Source organism: Sceloporus occidentalis, unplaced genomic scaffold (assembly GCF_023333645.1).
Source record: "Sceloporus occidentalis isolate IW3139 unplaced genomic scaffold, rSceOcc1.0.p SCAF_9, whole genome shotgun sequence".
Classification (NCBI taxonomy): Eukaryota; Metazoa; Chordata; class Lepidosauria; order Squamata; family Phrynosomatidae; genus Sceloporus; species Sceloporus occidentalis.
In genome coordinates, this window is record NW_028316989.1 from 36,155,104 (window position 1) to 36,169,819 (window position 14,716).

A 14,716-nucleotide genomic window follows, 5' to 3' on the forward strand; every position below is an offset into this window, starting at 1 on the left:
CCTCCGGACTCGTAGGACCTATTCATCTTTTAAACAGCATACCTCAAAAGAGACCCGAAGCAGCTTTATTTTGGCAGTCTGTAACAGGCCTAGGAACGTTGGAAACTGAGAATGCAGCTTAGAAAGTCTGAGAGTAATATGCAGTTGCTGCACAGCTGCTATTAAAACTCAACTTTGCATCTGAGAGGAAGTCAACTATGAAGCACTAGAGGCAAGCTAACCCAGCTGACTGTGTCAGAGGATATTTTAACACTGTCTGAGTGCAGAAAATTGCTCATCAGGTTTGATTACCTAATGCCTTTCCAGCTCAAAGCGATTAGCCCTCTAAAGAACCCGCAAGCAGTGATGATGAATCCATCCTCACAGTGTGACATTGTTCCTTCACCCCATCCACCATTTTGTACTTAAGTGCTTCTTAAGAAGATTTTTTTTTCAAGTTTCTTTTCCTTTCCATCAAAGGGATAAAAAAAGGCACCTTTAGCATTGGAGCAGGGCTGCAGAGTTTATTTGAATAAGGCCTAGAGAAGCACTTTCTTCTCCAGCCAAGTATTTGTGAATGTTTTTACAGAGTGGCAGCCATATTGCCTAAGTAACTGGCAATTTTTGACTGCTACCTTGTTTTTTAAAAGCATCCATTGCAAAAACTGTCATCTAGTTCTGACTTGGGTTGGTGGAAAGACCTATTTTATTAAAGGTGATATATGCATTATTACTCAAATAGCCATTTTGTTTTTCATCCCCGCCTTTCCAAATGCCTCATCCCACATGAAGCTTTCCAGCTTTGTTTGTTACTTTCCTACATCCAAACTAGTTCAAAGAGCCTGATTCATCTCAGACTGCATTTTATTTCTCTGCATGTTCCTATTTGTTAGACTGTTTGAATGATCACCATATTTTTAAAGAGCAGAAGATGAATGATAGATACCAACAAAGTGGGTTCTAGCAGTATAGAATAGATGCAATGGAAGCAGAGCTTGAGAAACTGATTTTTTTTTTTTTTGGGGGGGGGGGACAGCTTCTAGAATATGGAGTTCTTGATTCTGGAGGTTGTAGTCCAAAAACTGTTTTCAAGCTCTGAACAGAAGCCAAAATGTGCCTTGGGTTTCTGCCCTAATGAAGGGAAGTCTTGGCAACAGAATACTGGGAGTGAAATACTTATAAGTCACAGGCTATTCTATGTTCAACGTAAGAAATCTGAACAAATATAAATACCTGCCATGTTGTTTGTTTTAAAGCTACTATTCAAAAGAAATGCACATTACTTTGCTTCAGTCTATTGTATTCTGGTCAGATTGCATTTGGAATAGGAACGCAAAAGAATTTTATTCAGTCCACATCTCTAAACAAACTGTCCAAATTTACAATCACTGCAATAAGGCAGCAGTCAGCAAGTTGTTATGCTTCAGAATTTGCATGCAATTTGTGGCTGAAAAATGCATATGGAAATACTGGTGTAAAGGAGAAGTGTATATATTAGAGCCAGTGTGTAAAAATGATTATTTGACATGAAAAAATTGCCATTGTGGAGGAAATAAATACACCTTAAATGTAATTTCTCATTAAAAAAAAAATCCAAAAGGACTGGAATACAGAGGAAACAGACACAAACCAGAATGTCAGTACCAATCAGCTCTGTTCCAAGGATTCAGACAATATTCTTGGTGAAAGAGCAAAAAGACTTGATTGCAGACCAAGGACAATAGTGATCAGCCAGCATTTAAGTTGGTACTAACCTTCCCTGCCTTCTTGTCACTATATATAGATTGGGGCTACCTAGCAGAGTAATGTCCACAGGAAGACAATTAAAATAGGAGAAGACTGTTGGAAATTAGGTCCTATGAAAGGCAATTGAAGGAGCTGAGCATCTTTAGCCTGGGGAAGAGGAGACACAACAGTCTTTACGTAGCTGAACTGATGTCAGCTAGAAGACAGAAAAGGCTTATTCTTGGTTGCTTTGGGGGTCAGGACTAGAAACGAAGGGCAATTTCCAAGAAGTAGATACACACTAAATATTAGGGGTTGGGGGGTTTCAATAGTGGAAGAAGCTGTCCTGTGGGGTGGTGGTGGTGGTGGACTCCACATCATTGCATGTATTAGGTAGAGGCAATACAGATGTCTATCAATATAATGTAGAGCCAGTGTGGTGTAGTGGTTTAAGCACTGGACTAGACTATGGAGACCATGGTTCAAATCCCAGCTCAGCCATGGAAAACCATTGAGTGACCTTGGACAAATTACATTCTCTCAGCATCTGAAGATGGCGATGGCAAACCCTCTCTGAAGAAAATTGCCAAGAAAACCCCATGATAGGCTCACCTTAGGGTCACCTGGAGTTGGAAACAACTTGAAGGCACACAACAAAAAGTTCGCCAGGCAAGTCCAGCTCCATCAGGACTAAGCCGGAAGGAAGGAGACTCCGCCCTCCACAACTGCCATCTGCTGGCCTGAGAGGGAGTTCGCCAGGCAAGTCCAGTTCCATCAGGACTAGCCTGGAAGAAGGAAGAGCCCTCCCTCCAATCCATCTGCCTTGGTCCAGGCCTTAGAGGGAGAGAAGAACCACTGGACCTCATCACCTTTCCCTCCATCATTCCCTTCTCCTTTTGTTTCGTGTCTTTTAGATTGTAAGCCTGAGGGCAGTGAACTGTCTGATTAAAAATAATATTGTAAGCCGCCCTGAGAGCCATTAGGGCTGAAGGGCGGGGTATAAATACCTAAATAAATAAATAACAAGAACAATTAGCATATTGCTGATGGAAGATACTGTATCAAAGGACCCTTGCCTCAAAGACCCTTCCAACTCTACAAAACTGGAATGAATAATCGGCGGAATATATTTGCAGCACCCCTATATGAACTTTTGGGTTCAATGCCTGTACCTATTTACTTTTACTCCTAGAAAGTGTGGCCTTTTGCTTTGACCCAAGACATATTGGTCCCTAAGGCTAGAAATGCAATCTCATGCCACTAGTTTCCATATGCCACTGTTTACTGCCAAGCTTTTCTGAACAGCAGTCTGTTCAAAACCAGTTTCCTGAGGAACTGTGCCACATGGCTTTCCTCTGTCTGCCACTTTTGGCCTTAATGTGCTCTTAATGTGCTGCATCCATTCAAAGGTGGAGTTTGATAAAGAGAAGATTGACTACCCATTTCTGTCCATTGTACCCTCATCATGTCTAAAATAGATATAAATAATGCATTATATTAATGTATACAAAATATACAGTAAATGGTAATAATCTTATTGGCTTTCAGAAAGATGGGAAAGATAATTTCTGGCTCAAAAAGATGTGTCTTCTAATGCTCAGGGACATGGGCTAGATCTATTGGGGCTTTTAGTTATAGTCAGGCATGCTCACTACACACATTTGGATTTCAGAGCAAGCATTTGTCTTCATTTTAAATAATGGTGGCTGGTGGGATGGAAAAAGTTGGCAAGAGATCTTGAAAAACCAAACAGCCAATAAACTAGTCATATTTACTGGAAGCAAGGAGAGCTTCTGTATATCACAGATACTTTTTTAATGACTTCCTTTTAAATAGTGAAAAGTCATGATTCACAGGGGGAAACACTTTTAGTGACCATTTTCCATCACTTTCTGATATCCACAGGGAGATGTGTTTTGCTTACCGCAAAAATTTATCTCAAGAAATGCCATGGTTGCTAATTAATTTTTAAAAATCTTGTAAACATAAGGCCTTTCTCTTATTCCCCTCTTACTCTCATCCCTGCTCCCAAACTGGTTGCTCTTTCACCATTGCTCTCTTTCTCCTTCTCAGCCACCATGATCAGCAAAAGAGATGTAAGACTGTCTAGTTAAGCCTCCTTCACTGAAAACCCATAAAAGATGTTGTTGGATTAATATATGTAACTGACAGATTGATATAACTCTAACTCCAAGAAGAGATATGAGAGATATATGAAAAAAAAGAGAGGTCTTCTGCAAGATAAATAGTAAATTTATACATACATACAGATAGGTAGGTAAACAGGTATGCACACAAATGTATATACACACACATATTTCACATATACTATAAGTCAGTGACATGAAATCTTGCAGAAGACCTGGCATTTAGTCTATTTTTTGTAAATGCGAGAACCTAAAAGCAGTCAGGATAGGGGGGAAATGTTTATGCTGATAAGGAGATGAGCCTGATTATACCTTTAGGGTGTGTGGTATCTCAGGGCATTAATGGGCATTGGTACTGTCCCCAGCTACAACAACAACCAGTACAGATGCTAAAATAGATTGTTCTTCCTCATGATATTACCAAAGTGCAAATCATAATAAATAATAAACCAAGTCCATTTATCTGCCAGGTGCAGTGCTTGATCTTCTGAAAATGATCTTCTGAAAATGCCATTTGTTTATTTTTTTCCCCCAAGTCAAAAGATTTTAATAATTATTGTCATATTAATGGAGAATGTAGACTTTCAAGAGCTACAGTTGTGAGTAGTCACTCCACTGATGCTCATTGTGAGTAGTCACTCCACTGATGCAGTTATATTCCATGTATAGTTACAATAAGCACCACTTTATTCTGCTTATCACTCTTATTATATTCTTACATATTCTTATTATATTTTATTCTACTTATTATTCTACTTTAACTGCCATGGTTCCACTCTATGGAATCCTGGGTTTCGTAGTCTGATGAGACACTAGAGGAACTCTCTGGGTCAGAATTCTAAATGTCCTTCTCTTAATTTCAAGATTCCATAGAATAGCAATTAAACCATAGCAATTAAAGTGGAATAATACAGCTATAATTCTGTAGTGTAAATGGGCCTGAGGCCAATCTATTGATGATAAACCTCTCTGTACCTAGTTAGGCTAGTCCTCAAATGTGACATACAGGCCAGCTTTGGTGTTCAAATGATGCAGATCAGGCCAAAGATGTGCCACAGCTGCCTAAGGCAGCCCAAACTCACCCACAAAAAGAGTGTAAAAAAGCACTCATTGCTGGTGGTGTGTGGACTATGGTGGTTGTTGGCCTTGGGACTGTGGAATCTGATTGCTGTGGTCCCGTGTTGCTCAGGATGCGTTTGCGGCTGGAGGAGCCAAAGGCCACTCCAAGCCACCTGTCTGCTTGAGACCATAGTCTGCCAAGAAAACCCTTTGATAGGTTTGCCTTAGGATCATAGAATCATAGAGTTGGAAAAGACCACAAGGGCCATCCATCAACCACCTGCCCAGCAGGAAATCACAATCAAAGTATCCCTGACAGATGGCCATCCAGCATCTGTTTAAAGACCTCCAAGGAGGGAGACCCCACCACACTCAAAGAGAGTGTGTTCCACTGTTGATCAGCTCTTACTGTCAGGAAGTTCTTCCTAATGTTGAATTGGAATCTCTTTTCCTGGAGTTTGTATCCATTCCTCCAGGTCCTATTCTCTGGAGCAGCAGATGACAAGTTTGCTCTATCCTAGGTATGACATCCCTTCAAATACTTAAACACATCTATAATATTACCTCTTAACCGTCTGTTTTCCAGACTGAACATAGCCAGCTCCCTAAGTCTCTCCTCAAAAGGCATGGTTTCCAGACACTTCACCATTTTGGTCACTCTCCTTTGGACACAGTCCAGCTTGTCAACATCCTTTTTGAATTGTGGTGCCCAGAACTGAGGCTTGATCAAATCAGAATATAGTGGCACTGTTACTTCCCTTGATCTAGACATTATACCTCTATGGATGCAGCACTATAATACTGATGGACTGATATATTAATGCATTGATCTTGATACTGATATATTGGCTATTGATACTGATATATTGGTATGTCAGTATTGATGTAGTATTTCTATTAGAAATTCTAATACTGTTCTATTATTTCTAAAGAATAGACAAGAATTGTGAAAGTTTCCCAGTCTAGATTCACCAGACAGTAGCCACTGTAAGCTACAGAGGTCTTTCCTGGCAAACAGAATGTAATCTTTCCATAACCAGTGATCTCTGGTGCAAGGAGAATTATGACAGAGATCCTGCTTCTGATTGTTGTACCATAGATCACTTGCAGGATGGAATGGAAGCATTAGTCTGATGTGCACCAATTGTCATGAAAACAGAGACTTGTTGCTAGCAGCTGTTGCCTCTTAAATCCAGATTGGCGGTGTGATCAGACTGGGAGATACTACCAAGTTGTTACATAGCTAAGCAGTTGATCTAGAATCGTGGCTGCTTAGTTTGATACTCCTCTAGCTCTTTTAAGTCCTCTAGTTCATTTACCTAAGAAGGAACTTCCAGTTTCTCAACTTTCATTGTAGAATATGAATACTGTACAAAGATGTCAAGGTCTCACTCACCTCGAATTAATTTGCAATGGGGCTTGCACTGTTGACATTTATGACAGGTCATGTGTCCAACCACACATACAGGATTTATAAAGGTAATAATTAGGTTAAGCAATTTGCAGCTGCACCACTGAAGATTCATTAAAACTGTTTTGTTCCATTTGTGTAGTTCTAAATATAATGAGGAGTGAAAGCTCATCTCATGGGAATGTTCAAGGTTAAATTCACAGGCTCAAGTCTTATGATACATGCAAATTATCCTTAAAGATGAAAGGGGAAAATGTGTGTCCAATTCAGTGCCCAGATACATGCATGAAAAAGAAGAAGAAAAGGTCCAGTGATTGGCTGACTGACAAGATCCTGCATGGTTCAGCATAGTACAAAATGTTTGCATGTAGAACTTTTCTATGAGTCACCATTGCTCTGCAATAGCTCTTTCCCCACAGCCAATGTGTTGCTGGTGGGGAGTGGAGGGGGACCATTCCCTATAGTCAGATGCAGACTGAGGAAATCTTCTGTAGAGATTGGCTGGGATACTCTGAAGGTCTCAGCAGATGACATCATTGGTCAGAGTATGTCTATGCAGAAGTAACTTCTAGTTCACTGCCTCATATTTTTAAAGGACCTCTTGTCAGCCTGATATGGCTTAGTCTGGGGGTGGGGCTGACCCCCCCCCCCCAAAAAAAAAATCATCTAGAAAACTTGGACCTTCAAGACTCCTACATACTTGAACCTCCTTGGGAAGTCAGAAGTGTACTAAGTGATCAAATAATAATAATAATAATAATAATAATAATAATAATAATAAATTTTATTTGTATATCGCTATTCCTATACAGATCACAGCGGTTTCCAACATGAAAATTCAACAAAACAATGAATTACAACAATACCCCGACAGTGTACAAACCCACCCTCCATACAATCAAAGAAAACCAACATGAACAAGCCAAAACTGTACAACAACCACAACAGATTAAAACCATAAAAAACCATGCAATAGCTGGATTGACAGTATGCATCATCGAAGGGGGATTAGAATAACATCAGAGCTCATGGGGGGAAAGCCTGGCGGAATAGGAAGGTCTTCAAAAACAACTAGGCAAGCTAGATAGATAGATAAATAGATCCTTTATTTGCATCCATCACATGCCATTGCAGTATGATACACCTTATGCTTGCAATAGTCTTCATATTTAAGCCTATTTCAATGATAATAGATGGAAAAAGTAATTTGTCCTACCCATGCAAGTACCTACAAACAGACAAAATTAACAACTTGTTTGGCAGTGTTGAAACTCCTTGGTTCTGGGGCCCCTGGACTTGAAGATCTTGTGTAACCTGGTTCCTTTGTTGCTCCAACCCTCCTCCTACCACTTTTTGGCTCTCCTTAGGCAGCAGAGCAGATCTGCCAACAAACTGCACTTCCAGTAGATCTCTGAGTTCAACCAGCACAAAGGGATTTCTGAAGGCAGAAAGGTGTAATTAAAAAAAACCTTTTCTCAAATCCTCCTTTCTACACTGTAATCATTAAAACAACTGCAAATCCTTCCAAATTGTAGCCTTTTCAGAAGAAAGGCTCTCCTTGATCATGTTGATTGCTTGCTCTTTTTCCCCTCTGCAGAGAGCATTCCATTCTTTTAGCTTAATGTTCTTCTCTTTCCACTTACAGCACAGTACATAAAAACAAATTAGTGTTTCCTCTCAACTTTTTTTTTAATGTAAATAAATTAGAACAGCATTTGTTAGCTGTACTGAAATAAAGGATCTGTCAGAGTTTCCAATTACAAAGCCCTATTCTGGGACTTATATCCAGTTGTAAAAATTCTCTTCAGAATACAAGGCAAAAAATAAGTTTGCAAACATCATCTTTTAACATTTATTTATGTGTTATATTTTGTTGTTGTTTCCAAATGATCTTGGGAAGTACATTTAATTAATGCTTGCAAATTAATCTCCCTATGAGATGTTTGCTTGACAGATGTGATATAGTTCCAAAACAGGTTAATTATTTCGTTCTGTAAAGACAAATCCATACTGGGTGCATGCAAGTCAAGATAACCACTTACTTTGCCAACTGGGGTGTAGTAGTTAGAGTATTGAACCATGATGAGGAAGACACGGATTAAAACCCTCACTCATCCAGGAAACTCAGTGTATGCCCTTGTGCCAGTCACTTTCCTCTATTCTATCTTACCTTACAGGTGCTGTTGTCAGGATAAAATGAGGAGAGGAAAGAATGATGTATATCACCTTGAGCATTCTGGAGGACTGGAGGATTATGAACATAAACTGGCATTCTTTATTGCAGTTATGGATTTATAACTAAAAACTACAGATCCACAACTGCTTCATATTCAGTTATACTATGTATTTGCAATCATGAGAGTTGAGCATAACACTTGGAGGGACGGGAGCAGAATGGGGGGGACATGTGTTACTGCACAGTAGAATGCCGCTGATGCTGCTGGGAGTCCCCAAGCCGTTCTCCAGCCATTCCATGGAAGACGATTTTGAAGGACGATTTTGAAAATCGTCTGTCAGGAACAGCTGGGGAATGGCTGGAGACTCCAAGCAGCATCAGCGGCGTTCTCCCATGCGGTAACAGATGTTTTCCCCCCATTCCGTTCCATTCTGTTTCTGTTCCTCCAAGTGCCATGCGATAAGCTTAAGTATTACTGTAAATCCACCTGCTCCTCAATTCCTACCATAAAGTCCAGAGAGTCACTTTGAGCAATGGAACAATCATTCTGCTGATGATCAGGGTTCAACAAGCTGACATTTCCAGCTCCCTTCTGCCAGTGAGAAAGGCTACAATGATCAGAGGCAGTGACCCATTGCAATTCCTTCTCACATTTGAGATCACTAGAAAGGGGGGAGGAGGGACCTGGAAACTTGCAATATTGCAGTGACCTAATCATCAACAGAACAGACCTCCAGGGAAGGTAGGTTTGGGGAACTGGGCTTCATCAAGACAATACTTAGGAGATTATTACACTGGCTTTCCTCCAAGCCTCAGCGCAGGCTGAAACTTTTGAAAAGTTTTTTAAAACGGGTATTATTGCACACCTCCGTGCCCAGTCCAAAGGCATCAAGTATCTGATCTTCGCATCCAATACCCAATTTGTACTCCTCTGGCACTTTTTGAAAGAACGGGAGTTCTTTGCTTTTGAGAAGCAAGAAAGCAAATAATTACTTTTTAAAGTGTAATTCTAATGGTAAATACATTTGTCTTTGGCATTATAATTTTAACCAATTATTTTTAGTCGTACATTTCCAAACTTAGCTATCACTTTATCTGAAACTGTCTAATGCCAAACAATATCCAGTGGCAGATATTTTCTTTTTACATTTTTGTATCTGCATCATCACATCATCTTATGAGTATTTTATTTTATTTTATTTTATTGCATCATAGCTTTGGGAATCCTTCAGCCAGAATGATTGTACTAATTGAGGATAGCATCTTTTAAAAAAAGTAACTTTATAGGCTTTGATCACTGCTCTTATAAAAAAAAGTTTCCAGGGCTCATTTTGGTGAGCTTTGGGTGCAGTTAATCCTCACCTAAACTGAGTAGGTGAAATCTGTTCTAGATAATCTACTATATCCCTAATTATGGCATACAGAAAGGAATCCCATAATACTTTATTGTTCAAACTTGTTGCTTCTGCAGAAAGTGGATAAAAATTGCATTCCTTTTTCTTTTCTTCCTTTTTTCTTCTTTTGCTTTAAATCTGGCCTGTTCATTGTGCATTAGTTGCACTGGGTTTTGAGCAATTTCACCAGCAGAACTGAAGGCAAAATTAGTCTTGCTTTAGCTAAGATTGTTTCATTATCTCAGATATCTGGTATAATTTGCTGTAGTTGCATGAACCTCTCATTAACAGAAAAAGAAATAGCTTAATCGTACCAGTGCTTTCTCATTTCTGGTTTTTGCTCCTGCCTGATGAAATACAATTTTAACTCTCTCCTGCATCTTTCTTTTCTTTTCTTTTCTTTTGCTTCCAATTTGGAACGCAGAAGGTGTCAGGGGAAGAAACTGTGTGGATCTGGCATCCTCCTTCCACATACCCAGATGTTTCTTGTCACCCTACAACTGTCATAGCCAGATGCTCCAGCATTACACAGATGAAAACTGGGACACAATCCTTTGCTGTCATGTGACATCAGGTTGACTCCAACTTATGGTGACCCCATCATATAATTTTCTTCTCAAGACATGTTCAGAAGAGCTTTAGCATTGCTTTTCTCTGAAGTTGAGAGATTGTGACCTTTCAGCTATGGATTTCCTAGGTGGAATATAGACTTGTACCCTGGTCTTGAATTCTAGTCCAACACTGAAACCATCACATCCCTTAGCTCACAAGGCCTAAACACAGGGTTGACGAACCTGTGATCCTGTGCTGGCCAAGATGTTCTGCAGCACTGGCACTATAGTGAGGATGCTCTTCATTCGCTTGGAGATGACCACCTTTGCCAAAATCAAGCAAGGAGTCCATGATGTGCAAGCAGTTTGAGGGGAGTGGAACTGGGTCATATCAAAACGGTCTACACAAACTCATACATCCTACATCAAGGAAAGAACATACCCACCTTTTGGTAACAATGGCCAGAAGCAGAGTGACTACCCGCTTACCTCTGAGCCATTCCTGGAGACCGGTAAGAAACTGTCAACTTCACACCTGATGGAAGACATTCAGCAAGAAACTGATTAATATTGTTGGGGGTCACCACCAGGCTTTCTTGACTTCTCTCAACTCTTCAATGGTCGTGTTGGAGCACAAGCTGATTGGGTGGAACATGTGAACTACTATGTTGATGAACTACTAATCCCATCATGCCTCACCATTGACCAGTGCTGATGAACTACAACTCCCTTGTGCTTTTAAAAGCAGCGCTTGCTAAGAGGCTCAAAATAAAGCTGGGGAAAATTTGTTCTTTTCCATTCAATATAGAATTTCTAATCAATATTTTCTCATTCTTTAGACTTTAGGGAGCCAGTATAGCCTCCCATAGAAGGGGATTCCACAGAAAGGGGAAGAGATTATTCCCCCTCCCCCCCCCCCCAATTATATGTGTATACTGTGACCAGTTTTGGTTGATGTGGCATGGATAATGCTTGATGAATTCACAAGGACCTGCTACTTGTGACATCCGAAGAAGCCACTTCGTATTACTTTGCTAGATACCACCACTAAGGACTTTTTCACACAGAGGCCTATGTGCTTCCATCCTGAACATTGTTAAAGTATTAGCATCCCAAAAAGCAATCCAATTTGCTAATGGTTATCACACATAGAGCACAACAAGGGGTTAAAAGCATATTACTTAGGCAAGAAAGTGGGTTGAGTGCGAATTTGGGCAAATCCCTGTTGCCAGCTTGGAAATACCTTTTTTTTTTTGCATGTTCCAAACTGTCATTTCCACAAGTGCATCCACCCGCATGCTCCAGGGAGGGAAGGGAAACCGGGGAGGAAAATCCTCTTTGCCCAGAAGCTGTTTCAGAGGAAGGTAGGCTGAGGTTTCCCTTTGCAAACTCCTGTAAAACCACAAACACACACACAAACACAATCACTAGAGAAAGAGGAGGGGGCTGATCCATAAACCTGCCTGATTCCAATGAGGGCTGATACTCCCAGATGCCCTCTTTTTTCTAGGACACTAAAGTCCCCAGCAGACCAGCAAGAAACACCAGTGTGAGGACAGAATGGGGTGTGTGGTGATGTTTAGCAGCTTCTTTTTGTGCCACGGACCTGCCAGGTTGGAGGCGTGGTGTGCAGTTGCCACATCCCCAACCCAGCACTTCAAGAGGTTGCACAGAGCCACCTCTTAGGGGCGGTCTGTCCAGCCCCTTAGTGTGGTTTTGGGCCCCTGTGGAAAAAAAAATGTTCCTCTTTCAAATAGGGTTTCCTGGTTTTACAAACAGTATTAATGGGACATCATCTCTGTTGCTAGGCTACTCAAGATTGACTGGTACATGTGAGGCAAGCTAATATGTACCACCAACTTGAAATGTCATGAGACAAAGGTCTCTCGAGTGAATTCCAGGCTCTCCTGAGATGAGATGAAATGAGATGAGATGAGAAACCTCAGAATAAGCCTTTCTCTCATGATACTCAAGGCATATCTTTCATCTTTCCCAATTTTACATAAACACTAGCACTTAATCCCCTGCCATCCCACTTTTTCACCAGCTTTTAAACTGTGTCCTCCTTCCATTTCCACTAGTGGGGAGAAATGCCCTTCTCAATAGGCTCAGGCAAAATAAACCAGTTGCAGCCTCTCCTAGCTTGTGCATACTTCCTCATTAGAAATGTTTGCCATCTTGACCATTCTCTAATGTCGTTTGGCCACATGTGTCCCGATTTTCATAAATTGTTGGAGGGTATGACTTAAAACAACTGTTATATAGGCCTGCCTCATGTGCTATTCACGTCAGTATTCTGGACCTGTACAGCTCAAGAAGAGTGGGTGCCAGCTGCATTCACAAGAAACAGAGCCCTGGACTATTTCATATGTAAATTGGGTGGGGGGGGGGGCAGATTTCTTTTCATAACTAACACTTGGGAGTTAATCTGTTGTGAGCACATCTGGCTCCTGGTCTTCCTGATCTCACCAAATCCCAAAGTACAATATTTTGGGGCTTCTCTGCCCCAACTGGGGGAAAAAAAGCAACATAGCTGGGCTCTGGGTCCCCTTCTGGACTGCCAGAACCAAGTACCAGTTCTAAAAGAAAGGACTTTTAAGCTGCTCAGCAGCCATTAGTACCGAGATCATACACTGACTAGGCATGCAGATTCAAATTCTAGTAATTATTTCTAAATGTATATCCATACCCTTAAATTAGCAAATGCAAATTTGTAATGCAAATTTGTCTTCCTTTTTGTCTTGTCTTTGATTATACATTTCCTCTTCTTAGTGATACATAAGTGGATACCACTCTCACTTCCTTTCATAATTTTTCTGCAGCAATTCATTCAAGACACAGATGACACCTCCTCACCATACATACATACACACTCCTCTTGATACCATTCTTATCTGAGGTTTCCATTGGGACTTTGAGGGAAAGGAAACAGAATAATAGAAGGCCATAGGCACAGGTTCTAAAAGATGAAAAAAGCAAGAGTCATTTCTTCCTGAATCAATCTGTAGACTGAAATCAGCTCACAGTTTAAAGTGCTATGAAGTCAAATAAATCACATGATGAGGGAGAGAAAATAATTTATCTTACTGCACATGTTTGGCTTTTGGGGTAAGTATAACCTGTTCTGTGTCATTGATCAATGCGCAAACACAATGTCCCACTGCCCCAATTTAAAGCAGGACAGAATAATAACTTATGGTTAAACCTGGTTGAAACAGTTTCATTGAAGGTGACCTTTGCCTATATCCAGACAAAGAGGGTTATACACAGTTTAGATGCCCCCCCCTACACTGACACTAAAAATCAGCTCATTTCCAAAAAAGAGCTAGTGATTTCATACACCTGTTCTTTTTTGCTTTTCTTTTTTCAAGGAAGAGAGTGATGATGCTTGGAAATGCTACAACTGAAGTTATAATGTGACCACATGAGTAGACCTTTTCCCTTATGTTTACAGTTCCATGCATAATTACATATATGTCATATCCTCCAATATTTGACAGATGAAACCTGGGACATTAGTTGTTGAGCAGCCTCAGAGTATAGTCAAGATGGCAAAAAGTATTAATGCAGAAGAACACACAAGCTAGGAACAGCTGTAGCAGTTTATTTTTGGCTGTGCCTACTGGGAAGGGCTTGTTGTGTGCCTTCAAGTCATTTCCAACTTATGGCAACCCTAAGGCAAACCTGTCATGGGGTTTTCTTAACAAGTTTCTTCAGAGTGGGTTTGCCATTGCAATCTTCTGAGGATGAGAAAGTGTGACTTGCCCATGGTCACCCAGTGAATCTACATGACTGATCTGGGATTTGAACCCTGTAATAGTCCAATGCTCAAACCATTATACCACGCTGGCTCTGGGAAGGGAATGACTACAGTATTCCTCACCTTAAACTCTCCTGAGTTAATCGAGTGCAGGCTACTTTTCCATTTTGAACTCACTTTGCAGCAATTAAACTGAGGCCAAAGGGGGAAAGGAGAAGGAGAAACATGAAACTGAAATATTTTAAAAGTATCTAAAAGGTAGGATGACAAGAATGAATTGGGACAGTTCCTGCTAATTTGGGACAGTGAAGGATATGAAATCTAAATGCTGGGCTTGATGTGCAGTTAAAACATATGGTACCAAGTTCCTGAGAATCAGGTTATATCTATAGCTTTCTTCTATTGCACAGTCCCTTGAAAGGTCATGTGTTGCACTGGTGTATGAGCAGAATTGTATTATTTTCATTCACTTATTTATTTAATTTATATCCTGCCTTTCTCCTTGCAAAGGAAT